Source organism: Leptodactylus fuscus, chromosome 9, assembly GCF_031893055.1.
Source record: "Leptodactylus fuscus isolate aLepFus1 chromosome 9, aLepFus1.hap2, whole genome shotgun sequence".
NCBI lineage: Eukaryota > Metazoa > Chordata > Amphibia > Anura > Leptodactylidae > Leptodactylus > Leptodactylus fuscus.
The window spans coordinates 23753680-23765944 of NC_134273.1; the positions used below are offsets into that span (position 1 = coordinate 23753680).

General features: G+C 44.8%; 1 non-coding gene across 1 annotated transcript; it reads right to left on the minus strand.

The window, feature by feature from the left end:
- Positions 1-7151: 7151 nt before the first annotated feature.
- LOC142219003 (U2 spliceosomal RNA) lies at positions 7152-7349 on the minus strand. The gene has a single exon (XR_012717525.1). It is a non-coding gene; the product is annotated as a U2 spliceosomal RNA (small nuclear RNA).
- Between the last annotated feature and the right edge of the window lie 4916 nt (positions 7350-12265).

Here is a 12265-nt window from a genome sequence, read left to right on the forward strand (position 1 = left end):
GTCCATTCCTTGTGTTCTTTAGCCCAAACAAGTCTCTTCTGCTTGTTGCCTGTCCTTAGCAGTGGTTTTCTAGCAGCTATTTTACCATGAAGACTTGCTGCTGCACAAAGTCTCCTCTTAACAGTTGTTGTAGAGATGTGTCTGCTGCTAGAACTCTGTGTGGCATTGACCTGCTCTCTAATCTGAGCTGCTGTTAACCTGCGATTTCTGAGGCTGGTGACTTGGATGAACTTATCCTCCGCAGCAGAGGTGACTCTTGGTCTTCCTTTCCTGGGGTGGTCCTCATGTGAGCCAGTTTCTTTGTAGCGCTTGATTGTTTTTGCAGCTGTACTTGGGGACACTTTCACAGTTTTCCTAATTTTTCGGACTAACTGACCTTCATTTGTTAAAGTAATGAAGGCCACTCGTTTTTCTTTACTTAGCTGCTTTTTTCTTGCCATAATACAAATTCTAACAGTCTATTCCAGGGGTCTCAAACTCAACTCAGCATGTGGGCCGCAGAGCAAGATCCCAGCCAGTCGGCGGGCCGCACCGTGGCAAATTTAGCTCCACCCACTTTTATGTTGACTCCGCCCATTCATTTTTCATGTGCCCCCACACTGTATAATCCTCCTACAGTCAGCCGTAAACTATATGTCCCCCCTCCATCTTTCCCCCAGTTACATATACACCCTTCATCTGCCCCCAGATTCATGTCCCTCCATCTCTGCCCCCAGATTCATGTCTCCCCATCTCTGCCCCCAGATTCATGTCCCCCCATCTCTGCCCCCAGATTCATGTCTCCCCATCTCTGCCCCCAGATTCATGTCCCCCCATCTCTGCCCCCAGATTCATGTCCCCCCCCCATTTCTGCCCCAGTGTCATGCCGTTCTGCCCCCAGTGTCATGAGCCCCTTCATTCCACCTCAATGTTTAAAGAGGACCTTTCACCATTTTGCCCACAGGCAGTTCTATATACTGCCGGAAAGCTGACAGTGTGCTGAGTTCAGCACACTGTCGGCTTTCCCGATGTGGGCCCAGTGTGAAGAGCTTACGGTCCGGTACCATAGCTCTTCTATGGTCAGAAGAGCGTCTCTGACACTCAGTCAGAGACGTCCTTCTTCACAGCACAGCCAATCGCGCTGTACTGTGAAAGCCGGGAGGAACGCCCCCTCCCTCTGCTTGCAGTACTCGTCCATAGACGAGCATTATCAGGGAGGGAGGGGGCGTTCCTCCCGGCTCTCACAGCACAGCGTGATTGGCTGTGCTGTGAAGAAGGACGTCTCTGACTGAGTGTCAGAAACTCCCTTCTGACCATAGAAGAGCTACGGTACCGGACCGTAAGCTCTTCACACCGGGCACAGATCGGGAAAGCCGACAGCACGCTGAACTCAGCGCACTGTCAGCTTTCCGGCAGTATATAGAACTGCCTGTGGGCAAAATGGTGAAAGGTCCTCTTTAACACACAAAAAAACACTTATACTCACCATCCAACGCTCCCCCGCCGCGCTCTGCAGTTTCACTAATAGACCTGTAGGTGCGATGTGATGATGTGACGTCATCACATCGTGCCTATATGTCCACTAGCCGGAATGTAGCGGCTAGTGGATATAATCATCTCGCAATTTATTCAACTCGGATCCGGCGTCCCTAGGCTTGTGCGGGCCGCACAAAATTGTTCAGGGGGCCGCGAGTTTGAGACCCCTGGTCTATTCAGTAGGACTATCAGCTGTGTATCCACCTGACTTCTGCACAACACAACTGATGGTCCCAACCCCATTTATAAGGCAAGAAATCCCACTTATTAAACCTGACAGGGCACACTTGTGAAATGAAAACCATTTCCAGTGACTACCTCCTGAAGCTCATCAAGAGAATGCCAAGAGTGTGCAAAGCAGGAATCAAAGCAAAAGGTGACTACTTTGAAGAACCTAGAATATAAGAGAGATTTTCTGTTGTTTTACACTTTTGTGGTAAGTATATTATTCTACATGTGGTAATTCATAGTTTTGATGCCTTCAGTGTGAGTCTACAATGTTCATAGTTGTGAAAATACAGAAAACACTTTGAATGAGTAGGTGTGTCTAAACTTTTGGTCTGTATTGTGTGTGTGTGTGTGTGTATATACAGTATATATATATATATATATATATATATATATATATATACACACACACACACACACACACACAATGTAATAAAATGCAAAAAATTAAAGAGAGCGTCAAGTAATACTTATTAAGGATATTTGACAGGATTCACCATCTTCTAAGATGTATGCAGATGTCATTGATTTCCAAGTCATTTGCAGATAATGCAAATTTCACTTGCTACATTAGATGAGGACTCTGCTGCCATCTATTGTCACATTGATAGTATTGATTTTTTGTACTACTAAGTGTTTCATAGGCATTATAAGATAATGGGGAAATTTATGAACACAGTTTTTTCTTATGTCTTAATAAAGTCCCCAATTGGCACAACTGAATTATTTAGCGGCTCGGGCCTTTCAACAAATCAGGCGCACTCCTGTGTAACAAAATGCAACTCTACATCAATCAGTAACTGGCGTAGTTTTCCTCTGTAGCTCATGCCAGTTTCTGGTGTAAGTTATAATAAATTTGTCAGACCAGGGCGTAGATCCCTTTCCGCCCAGATGTGCAGCATCTTTGATCAAAAAAGAAGCACGTACCAAAGATGTGCCAGAAATACAGCTATCTAGGCCAGAAAACTGGTATATATGGATTAATAATTTCCCTCCAGTATGTGCTAACCCCCCCCCAAAAAAAAAAACCAACATATTGCATAATTTAAAGGGGTTATCTGGTTCCTAAGATTGACGGCCTATCCTTAGGATTGGCCATTAATATTAGAGTTGTGGGGGTCTGATACTAATGACCCCTGCAGATCACTGGTATGGAGACAGCAAGAGAGAACTGTGCTGCTCACTCGCCATAACAAACTCTAGTGACAAGTGTCGATATTGCTGCCCTATTGAAGCCTATGGAAAGTTTGAAGTCTGTGGGGCAAGGCAGCACTGCAGTACCTACACTCGCCAATATAGTTTATACTGTCTCTCCCCTGCTACCTTGGTACTGCTGATGTGCGGGTTATGAGGGTGTGAACCTAGAGAGCACTATAGAGCGACCCAAAACAGGGTTAAAAAGGACTTTGATCACACCCATACCTGAAAAAGGGGCTCAACTCCAGGGGGATACACACAGCAGGAGAGTGATGTGAGTGACCTGCAGGAGCAAGTGGACTGTGGACCAGTTGGAGACAGACAGGAGGTCTGTTCCAAGAAAACTGGAATCCAAAAGGAGCCCAACTCCAGAGAATGTAAAAAACAAAAAACTTGACAGTCTTCAGTAGGTGATACCTTTTTTAATGGCTAACTCATAATGATGACAGATAACGTTTCGAAGCTCTCGGTTTCTTCTTTAGATATAACTAAAAACAATTTCTGAAGGCTGCATATTTATGTACAACAGGACAGATAGGGATAGAATTTTAGGAGAGAGGTGGGAAGAGGGTTATTGTACAAGTACAATTCCAGAGAAGGAGTGTTTCTGTTGACCTGCAGGAGCAGGTGTACTGTGGACCAGTTAGAGACAGACAGGTGGGCTATCCCAAGAGAACTGGTATCCAGAAGGGACTTGGTTAAACTCAGTGTGAGCCAGACTGCTGTAAAGAAGCCTTAGCAAAGGCCCTTGCCCTTGATAGAATAGACAGGGTAAAAGAAGTGAGGTATTACTTTGTGTGGGCTAGGCTGTTTGTTATTTTCTGTTACTGTTATAAGCTGAATAAAGATACTTATTTTGGATTGTATCACCTGAGCTGCTGTTTATTTAGCACCCAGCACCACCAACACCTCCGTTAAGCCCAGATCACCACTACCTTTAATGCTAACTTACCCCCCCATTTTCACAGGGTATAAAAAGAAAAAAAAAATCAAAGTTCTAAGTTATTGGCCATCTCTTCAATAAATGCAATACAGAGATAATACACACAGTGATGTCACAGTACAGAGATAATACACACAGTGATGTCACAGTACAGGGATAATACACACAGTGATGTCACAGTACAGGGATAATACACACAGTGATGTCACAGTACAGGGATAATACACACAGTGATGTCACAGTACAGGGATAATACACACAGTGATGTCACAGTACAGAGATAATACACACAGTGATGTCACAGTACAGAGATAATACACACAGTGATGTCACAGTACAGAGATAATACACACAGTGATGTCACAGTACAGAGATAATACACACAGTGATGTCACAGTACAGAGATAATACACACAGTGATGTCACAGTACAGAGATAATACACACAGTGATGTCACAGTACAGGGATAATACACACAGTGATGTCACAGTACAGAGATAATACACACAGTGATGTCACAGTACAGGAATAGTACACATAGTGATGTCACAGTACAGGATTAACACACACAGTGATGTCACAGTGCAGGGATAACACACAGGGTTGTCACAGTACAGGGATAATACACACAGTGATGTCAGAGTACAGGGATAATACACACAGTGATGTCACAGTACAGGGATAATACACACAGTGATGTCACAGTACAGGGATAATACACACAGTGATGTCACAGTACAGGGATAACACACACAGTGATGTCACAGTACAGGGATAATACACACAGGGTTGTCACAGTACAGGAATATTGTACACAGTGATGTCACAGTACAGAGATAATACACACAGTGATGTCACAGTACAGGGATAGTACACACAGGGATGTCACAGTACAGGGATAGTACACACAGTGATGTCACAGTACAGGGATAATACACACAGTGATGTCACAGTACAGGGATAATACACACAGTGATGTCACAGTACAGGGATAATACACACAGTGATGTCACAGTACAGGGATAATACACACAGTGATGTCACAGTACAGGGATAATACACACAGTGATGTCACAGTACAGGGATAATACACACAGTGATGTCACAGTACAGAGATAATACACACAGTGATGTCACAGTACAGGGATAGTACACACAGGGATGTCACAGTACAGGGATAATACACACAGTGATGTCACAGTACAGGGATAATACACACAGTGATGTCACAGTACAGAGATAATACACACAGTGATGTCACAGTACAGGGATAATACACACAGTGATGTCACAGTACAGGAATATTGTACACAGTCATGTCACTTATGTTCTGGAACTGGTTCATCTTCTTCAGTGAAAGTGGGATGAAAGGTCAACCTCAGATGGAAGTGGAAGACAACTTCAAGACTTCTAAAAAAAAATAAAAAAAAGTCCAGTAGCTCTAAGGGGACTGGATGCAATAAGTGGAAGATCCAGTGTGAATTTCTAGTTAAAATAGGTATCCCCAAGAATAGGGGTGCCCTGTACCACAGAGGGCTGTCAGCGCACGGCGTAAAACCCTTGTCTTTTCCAGAGCAGAGCTCCTACTTCATGATCTCCTCTTTCGCCTGAAAGAAAATCACTCAGCGGACAATGTCAACTGGTCTGGTATGGTCCGTCCTCCAGGGGACTTAGTGTGTGATGAGTCTTAGCAATTTCAAGCAGAATGTCCACTGGTTTTTGTAGGTGAGTTGAATAGGCCAGGAGGGAATGGGATCTTGGAAACCCACCGCCTCCTGGGTCCTCTGCACCCTGACATTGTTCCTCTGGTTGTGGTTCTCTCCTTCTTCACCAGACTCTGAATATGGTGATAGTGCTGGGTCAGGAGTTGATGGTGGAAGTTATCACAATGTTGGAGGGAAACTTCCAGATCCAGAACTACTTAACATATCAGGCACCAAAACTAACTGCACATGTGATAGGGTGCCCGAATATCAGATTGTGACTAACAGACCTACGTGGATATGTGAAGAGTTTCTCTGACTGGTAAAGACCCAAGAGGGGAGCAGTACAACTATTTCACTGACTACTTGGAGAAAGGTTCATGGAGTGTACAGTGTGGTGCTGACTATCATTCCTGGTCTGGGAGCTGATACTGACGTGGAAGCTGAAGTCTATCATGAGTCCTCGTAAATAGCTCTGGGACATGGCTAAGAGTCAGCCTGGTATGTGAACCAGTGCTGGGGAAGAGCGTTCCTGTGCCTTGGGGACGTCTGGAGCTGAGTCCTGGGTGCGTTTACACAGGATCTCTGTTAGTGGACAGAGGAGACAGCTCTGATGGAGACAGGTTGCCTGGCAGGCCTGAGATGTAGCCGGGAGAAACAGTTGTGGACTAGTTTGGCCTGTAGAGACTTGACAGTAAAAGACATGTGACAAGTCTCTGAGCGAGTTGTAGAACTACTGTGACAGCTGCCTTAGGGGATGAATAAATTGATCATTCCTATACAGTTTGCATTGCCTTGATTCCAAGGGCTTCATCTCCTGAGAACTGTTCTCTGCATCTTAAAGGGGTTGCCCAGAATGCAGGGGAGAACTAGAAAATAAAAACGCATTCATGCTAACCTGCATCCTCTATACTGCCGGGATCATTGTATGGCCATAGCGCTCCTCTAAATGTGATGTCACCGTTGCAGCCGCTCTCTATACAAACAGAGGGGGAGGTGACAGCCAGCCTAGCGCAGGAGCAGACAAGGAGAGGATGCACATAAGTATGAATGCCTTATTTTCTAGCCCACTCCAGCCCTCGCTGCTTGCATTTAAATTTTTGATCCTGGACAATACCTTTAAGGATTCCATCCAGTCCCTTAAAGGGTTTTAAGTGCTTAGTACTCTACACAGTGGGGAATTTATTAATACTAGCATATCTTACCCCAGTTTTCATAAAGCCCCTTACTGACCCAAGGTGTGCCAGAATTATCACGAGCTCCAGACTCTTAACAAATCAAGCACAAGCCCATGTACCAGAATGAAGATCCACACCATTCAGGAACTGGCTTTCCTGATTCCCCACCAAAGCCCACCCCGCTCTGCCCAAATTAGTAGAAAGGTGAGTTGTAGAACAGGCAATGCATCTTTGGCGCAAGAACGGGCCAAAGATGTGCCACATTAACACCTATCTGCGCCAGAAAACAGGCACAGACGAGTCGTTAAATTCCCCCCACTGTCTTATACGTATAGTAAACACACCACAGGACAAGGGTAACTACAAATTTTTGTGGGGCAGGTTTTAAATAATTAAAATAGCTTTTAAAAATCTTTAAATTTATTTATTTATTTATTTTTTTGAGAGGACCGAGCAAGCTCCATTCCCATTTCCCTGTTCCAAAAATCCACCCAATACATGGTCCCCAGGTAGGGGAAGCACCAGACACCAAACCGACAAGAACAGATACCACACTCGATCCCAGCCACAAGGCCACGAAGCAAATTATTTTTTTTTTCTGTAGATGTAAATTAACTTTTAAAAAGAAATTCCCTTCAATGAGAATCTAAGAACTATGTTTTTTCCAAAAATACTGAGAAAAAAAAATAAATTCTTTTCATGTTTTTTCCCAACTGTGAAAAACGACTAACACACTGGCAAAGCTAGCTTTCCCCTGTGCATACAGCAGGGGGAGCTGTTGGCTAAGCTATTTTTTCCCTTATTTTTAAGCAACGCTTTATATGGATTGAGCGACTTTGAAGGTCCAAGAATAAGGCTAGGTTCAGAACTGCGTCAGAGTCTTCCACACATATTCCTCTGCACAGAGGACTTTTCTGTCCACCAGTTTCAGTATACAAATGGCAGAAACCCGAAGGATACCTGGCAGACCCTATTATAGTCTATGGCAGGGGTAGGGAACCTCGGGCTCTCTAGCTGTTGCAAAACTACATCTCGCAGCATGCATACTTGCTCTGCTGTTCTTGGAACTCCCATGGAAGTGAATGGAACATGTTGGGAGTTGTAGTTTCACAGCAGTTGAAGAGCCGAAGGTTTCCTGCCCCTGGTCTATGGGGTCCGTGGGTAACCGCTGTTTTAGTGGACCGGGGCAAGTGTGAACCTAGCCTAACCTATGAAACAGTGTATACAGTATGGCTATAATATGGTGTGGAAGAGCCCTACATAGTAAACGAGTCACTGGGGAAATTATGAAATTGCCATTTACCGTAAAGTTCTTATTTATATCACATTTATATCGTATCCTTTCCATTTCCCTCCAACTTCTTAACCTGCATCCAGTCAAGTGCAGTTAAAGGGGTTTTCCGGCCATATAAAAATTCATGTATGCATAAGGGTTAAAAAAGAAATCGAAGAGCAGATGCTTATTTCACTGACCCCACCGCTTGGATTCTGCAGCACTCCTCTTCCTGCTCCCATTGGAATGCAGCAAGAAATGGATGGGATATGCCTAACCAGTCACTGGCTGAGGTGTATGTCCCAATTGTCTTTCCTGGCCCCTATACAGTATAAATCCCCATTTACTCGTCTTCAATGACATCACAGAAGTGGGTTACACTGGTGTCATTATGAGTTGTGACACCGGCCTGACCCACACGACGTCTGTGATGTCACTAAAGAGGACCAAACACAGCAGGGAGTCCCAGGAGAGGTAAGTTACAGTGTTTTTTTATGTTGATCACTTTCCTGTGGCCTCCAATCATTATACTTGGGGGCTGAAGAGACCCCTGAGTATAATAATAGCAAGGTCCGTGGCCTTACTCACCATTCCCTGCTCCTGCTAATGGTCACCTCCACTTCCCCTTCTGCCCTCCAGGAGTTCTCGTGCGTCCCATATCACATCACTGTCAAGAGTGCAGAAGGGGAAGTGGAGGCGACCTAGAGAAGAAATGTAAAGGTAAGTAAATAGGGTCCATTACCTGTCGGGGTTACTCCAGCAGGAAACAGCCTATTATAAAACAAAAAAGCAGCAGGTTGAGGGCCCCGTCACACTCGCTAAGACTGGTACGGCAGTAGTTACACCCTTGAATACAGTGTTGAAACAGGGAATCATTCAGAGTGAGCAAGGGGTGAGGTAAGTATTAGGCTCCAGACACACAATTGTAGTTTTTATCTGCAATTGCAGGTCAGCAATAAAAGCCTTTTTTTCACAGTACTGTATAAAAGCTCTGCTGATATCGCTCACACATACTGTATGGAAGGGAAGTGTGTCTGCAAGTTCTTACAGCTGAGATGATATTCTTTTAGAGAGGGCAAATCTTTTTTCTGTTCGCCCCGACAGTAAATCCTATAACACAATAGTCGGCCTCTCCCCAACCTGAAATGGTTGCTTACAGGGAACAATAGACTGCATTCAACTGCAAAGCAAAGGGAGGGTTTCTGTCTCTTAAAGAAATATATTTCATTCCTGTCTATAGAACAAAAAAGCAAAAGATGATGGAATGTAAAGAAGTCTGAGCCCTTTAGTCCATGGCTGCAGCGTACCCTGGGGCTATGTATAACATTGCTCCATTTGTGTATATGAAGTGTAATGGAGGACACTTGCACTGACTAATACCTTATATATCATGCTGTATATAGTACATATAGATTTTCTGATATGACAACTTACCGCAAAGCTTTTTCCATATACACAGTCCAGTCGCATTAATGTGACCACCTGTCAAAATCCAGAATACCCACCTTTGGCAGAGCGGACCGCTGCGAGACGTGCAGGAAGTGACGGAATGTTGTGATGATGATCACTGCGATTGTGAGCCATGCCGACTCCAGTGCCGCGGCCAGCTGCACTAGGTTACGCGGTTGATCATCCATGGCGCAAACAACCCGATCGAGGTGGTCCCACAGATTCTCGATTGGGTTCAAGTCCGGGGAATTTGCTGGCCAAAGGAGTACGGTAAACTCATCCTGGTGTTCCTCGAACCACGCACATACACTGTGAGCTTTATGACACGCCGCATTGTCCTGCTGGTAGATGCCATCATCCTGAGGAAAAACAATTCGCGTGTAGGGGTGAACATGGTCCGCAAGGATAGATGCATACTTGTGTTGATCCATCGTGCCTTCCACAATGATGAGTGCACCCAGATGGCTGATGACACGTGCCTTCTGCGATTCGTTATTTAACGTTGACGTCAAAAGTAGGCGGCGGTCACATTAATATGACTGGACTGTGTAGATCACGAGGTATCAGACCATATGTGACAAACTTTTCGTTGTATGGGAAATCGAGGATAAGAATCTAATCTGAGTACAATCCTATAATAAAATCCTCTGTGACGAGTGCGGAGTTATCTAGGGTCGGCTCTTGTGTAAATGTATCCATGAGTGACAACCACCAATCCTCACAAAGCGAACAGTTCTCGTTGACCTTGTTCATTCGTACTCGATGATTTTTCATATAAAAACTATGAAATCTCCCAGATAATAGGCCAGTCAGAAATAATATTTTTTTCTTTGTTTGAGGTTATCAGCATGAACTATCTTTATGTGCTGTATCAGCTAAATGATCTGTTTCTGTGGTAACGCTATATATAGTTATAACAGACATAATACATCAGCTCAGGTACCTCTTAGTAAGATGAATATCAATTAAAAAGGATAAGGCCAGTATAAGGCTACATGTGCACAACCATGTGCTTTGTCACTGTGCTGGCCTCTAATACACTGACCCATTCATCTCCATGGCTGTATACATATATCCGTGTTAGCATGGGCCCATGTATGTGGCAGTGAGCCCGGGGATAACCCCAGCACAGGTCCTATACTTGTCCATTTTGTGGCCAGGGCTCACTGAGGAAAGTAAATGGGGCCGTACGTGACATTCAAGCACGGATAGACTACATGCGTACAGTTGTGTGCATGTAGTCTAAGGTCGCGGCGTTTTACAGTACTTGCGAAGTAAATGGGATTCATGCAAACCCCATGCTTACTTTGCAGAAAAAATTGCAGCACGGACACACTGCGATTTCTAAAACCGTTGCGGTTTTGGAAATTGCAGCGTGTCAATTATATGTACGGAAACGCCGACGGCTTTCCCATAGATATAATCGTAACAGAAAGTCTGTGGAGGAAAACTCTGTGAACTTTCTGTTCAAAGCACTGCGGGAAGAACCGCAATGCGTTCACGCTACGGTTGTTCCAGCAGCGCTTTAGCATGGCGGTTCCGGCCCGTGGGGCCTTAGCCTAAGTCGGGTGCGTCCATTCTCCTCCTCTAACTTGTGCAGGTCAATGGTGCCGTCTATTGGGGTCCAAATTAAAGAAGCACTCCAGCAATTTTGTGAGACAAAGCTACTGCTCTACCGCTTTATTAGTATTCACTTATATCATTAATACTAATGAAGTGGGCTGCACTACCATGTGCTGTCTGTGCCATGTCTATCCACATGTCTCTGTGCCACTCGCTATGTTAGTATATACGGCTGACAAGGAAGTCAGTGCAGTGAATACAGGTGAAGTAGATGGAGGTTCCCAGAGAGTCACCGGGGACCATTACACTGTGTGGGTCACTGGGGACCATTATATAGTAGCAGGCAACGGGGAACATTTATGCTGTATGGGGTCTATGGGGAACCATTACACTGTGTGGGGGCCACTAGGGAACATTATAATACGTGGGGGCCACTGGGGGCAATTATACTGTTGGTGGCCACTGGTGACTGTTATGCAGTGTGGGGCCACTGGTGACCATTATACAGTGTGGGGGTCATTGAGGACCATCATACTATGTGGGACCATTAGACTGTACGGGGGGCCAGTGTGGACCATTATACGTTGTGGAGACCACTGGGGAACATATAGTGTGTGGGGAGCAATATAATGTGCCAAATAAGGGGCCAAATGGAAAATTATACTGTGTTGAGGCCCCTGGGGAAATTACACTGACTGGTGAGCATCATACTGTGTAGGTGCCTCTGGAGGGCATTATACTCTGTTGAGGCCACTGTAGAGCATTATTCTGTGTAGAAGGTCAATGGGGAGCATTATACTGTGTAGAAGGTCAATGGGGAGCATTATACTGTGTAGAAGGTCAATGGGGAGCATTATACTGTGTAGAAGGTCAATGGGGAGCATTATACTGTGTAGAAGGTCAATGGGGAGCATTATACTGTGTAGAAGGTCAATGGGGAGCATTATACTGTGTAGAAGGTCAATGGGGAGCATTATACTGTTTATACGCCAATGAAGAGCACTACACTGTGTAGGCATTACCGCTACTCATGGTGCAGACTGATATACTGCTATTACTTAACAGGGATGCTCAGAGAAAAAAATTTTCCAGAGTGCCCCACGTCTGAAAATGTTGGGCAACATTGGTCTGAGGACTCTGGTGATTTAATATCCTGGGCTGTGTCATGTAGCCTGCCTTTCTCAGACAGGACAGAAAGTGTTAGTGCATTTATCAA